Here is a 3,107-nt window from a genome sequence, read left to right as displayed (position 1 = left end):
AATTCATGATATAAATAAATTAAAAAAGATTATATGACTATAAAATAAAATAAAAATATAAAATGTAGAACAATTTTTTCATATAAAGCTTTGTTTCCGAATAAATCAATTTTGAACAATTTTCAAATACAAATAACATTAATTAATTCTTGATTGTATATCGACAAATAATTATTTTAAATGTGAAAATAAGCAAAAAGTATAGGATAAAATTTATTATTATTTTCGAAAAAATTAAAATTGAACATATATAGTCATAATTTCATAAATTTTCAAATTCAATTTTCTTGAAAACTAATTTTTAAATGATATAAAAATATATTCTTCATTTGTTTATTTCTCATTTTCACATTTAAAATAATTTTCTATCAATAATATCTATTTTACAGAAAATTAGTTAATTTTACTTATATCAGAAAAATCATCAAACTTTTTGATTTGTTCGAAAACGAATTCTCTCACGTAATTTCGTTATTCTTGATTTTCGTCTTATTTCGAGTCATAAAATTCTTCTGACGCTATTTGTAATATGAATTACGAGCCACTCTGTGTAAAAATACACTGGACGAGAAATTTTCCATCACCTTTATTTTAATATTGATTTTTGTGCGTAGCTGAAATGAAACTTCCCTTTATTTCCTTTCTCCACACGCCGGTGAACAATTTTATCGCGATACCATTTTCAATTTCGAATCATTTACGTGGTTTACATTCCTCCATTGCACGACGAACGGTGTTCACCCTCGAATGAATTTCTCCTCCGCATATTTCAGTGAAATTTTCTGTTTGAAGTAATAATTGGAGGTTCCATCGAATTAAGTGGAACAGAAGAAACAGAGAATGATCAATGAACTTCCATTTTGGCACGATCGAATGCGTACAATTTTTTATCTTTCTCCAATTCTCCTTGAAAAATACAAAAAAAATAACATAATAATAAACGATAGAATAATTGATATGAAGAAAATTTTATTTCTTATAAGGAATAAAATATTCGAATAAAATTTTCTTTTAATAAAGCAACTTATATTATTAACAATATGTGAAATCCAAGAAATAGAAACCTTTCAAACCAATTAAATTTTAAATATTTTTGGATAAAAAAAACCTTTAATCCTAAAATTGACATTTGAGTCTAACAATCTAATTTTATATTATTTTTTCATTTAATACTAGATTAAACTAAAGGTAACCTAAATCTAACTCAAATATAGCAGTGCCCACTTTAACGCTTGCAGTTTGGATCGAATTGATATACTTATCTGGGCAGTCTATCGCGAAATTAACTTTTGAAAGAAAGAAAAGAAATGTGAATGTGAGTTAAATTTTATTCATCAGTTTATTTCATTCATTTGAAATTTATTTTTAGATTTCATTTCTAATAATTAATCAAACTAATATAATTATTTCAAATGAAATAATGAAAATATTTTCAGCATTCTGAAACAATTTCTTGAGATGGATCCAATATATATATAATAATCTGATTCTATTCTTCATACTAAAATTACTTCAAATTTAATCTAAACTTAGCTCAAATATTTAAAAAATTTATTTCATGTATCTATCATAATCTAATTCAATAATCTGAAATAGATGAAATACTTTTTATCTGTATAATTTGATTCCATACTTAATATAAAATTTAAGATATCTATAGTTATTTGAAAAATCTAAAAACAAAATATTTTTATTATCTGAAATAACACCTACAAATATATTCTAATTCTATATTTGATATTCATTAAACTATTAATTTAAATTTAACTCAAAAGAAAAATTAAATTTCATATGTTTCAATCTAATATAATGATTCAAAACGAAACAAACAAAATATTTTTGATATTTCAAAACTTTCAAATCTTCATTAAATGGAATCTATAACTATAACTAAATAAAATTAAATTTCACATGTATCAATCTAGTAATAATTAATTGAAACGAACTACTCTCCAAAATAATTTCTTCAAAAAATTTAAAATTCAAACTAATTTAAATCTAATTTTCAAAACTTTTGAACAAATTAAATTTTATATGTGCCAATCTAATATCGATTTAATATGAAAATAATTTCAGAATTCCGAAATATTTTTTACAAAATTTTTTTAACTTAATTTAATCCAAGTTTCACATGTACCAAGTATATCTAGTATAATGATTCATAACGAAATACCTTTGGCATTCCAAAACAATCCCTTCAAAAAGGATTGAAACACCAAACTAATTTAAATTTAACTTAAATCTAACTCAAACATTTGAAGATATTAAATTTCATATGTGCCAATCTGATATAGTGATTCGAAATGAAACGAAATACTTTTGAAAAAAAGTAATCTAATTTAACAAATGTAAATTTCAAATGTATCAATCTAAAATCATGATTTAAAACAATTAAAACGAAATCAATCTCTTTAAGAATATCTAAAGAAACTAAATTTTATACATACCATATCTAGAATGATTCAAAAACTTCTTACTATGAATGTATTCACAACAATTTAACTCTATACTTAACTAATATATATATAAAAACTAATATAAATTCACCAAATGTATCAATCTAATATTATTATATTAGAAATAAAATACTTTTAATATTGCAAAAACTTAACCTAACCTAATTTAATCTAAATTTTACACTCACCAATCTAATATAACAATTCAAAACGAATTACTTTCGAGGTTCCACAAGTCCTCCATAAGAGTCTGAAACAGTGCATCGACACTTTCCTTTCTACTCGTTTCTCGCAACCACAAGTTGATCCGTCGACGATCCGCGGAATACAGCGCTATTCCTGGCGGAGACTCGTGTCGAGTGAGCGCGGTCGCGGCTAACAGAGAGGATTAAAAATACGTTGAAGTGTCTTCTCCCTATCCTTGCAGGGCCACGGTTTGAAATACAGCGGTTGTAATGAAGCTTATTCCCGTACTCGTGCCACGCCGTGGAAAGCGGCTTAGCTTTTAATTGCTATAAACCAGTCCGGCATAATTTCGCCGTCTCTCAGGCTTGCCCTCGTAACTCAGACTTCGGCTAACTTCACCGGATACTCACGCGGATTTTAATGGAAGAGGTTTGCGAGTCTTTCTTTCCAAGAGAGAAAAATTAT

The 3,107-nt window shown here is 25.7% G+C and overlaps 1 protein-coding gene and 1 long non-coding RNA gene across 2 annotated transcripts in view; one reads left to right on the top strand and one right to left on the bottom strand.

The window, feature by feature from the left end:
* Positions 1–3,107, top strand: part of LOC102678545 (poly(rC)-binding protein 2) — a 247,919-nt gene that overhangs the window by 40,971 nt on the left and 203,841 nt on the right. The gene's annotated exons all lie outside the window — the stretch shown is intronic.
* On the bottom strand, positions 416–3,034 carry LOC116186014. Its single transcript, XR_004150936.1, has 2 exons — positions 2,645–3,034; positions 416–903 (listed from the first exon to the last, which is right to left on the bottom strand). It is a non-coding gene; the product is annotated as an uncharacterized LOC116186014 (long non-coding RNA).

The sequence above is a fragment of the Apis dorsata genome, unplaced genomic scaffold (genome assembly GCF_000469605.1).
Source record: "Apis dorsata unplaced genomic scaffold, Apis dorsata 1.3 scaffold_381, whole genome shotgun sequence".
Classification (NCBI taxonomy): Eukaryota; Metazoa; Arthropoda; class Insecta; order Hymenoptera; family Apidae; genus Apis; species Apis dorsata.
Note: the sequence above shows the minus strand (reverse complement) of the source record. Positions and strands in the feature narration are given on the sequence as shown.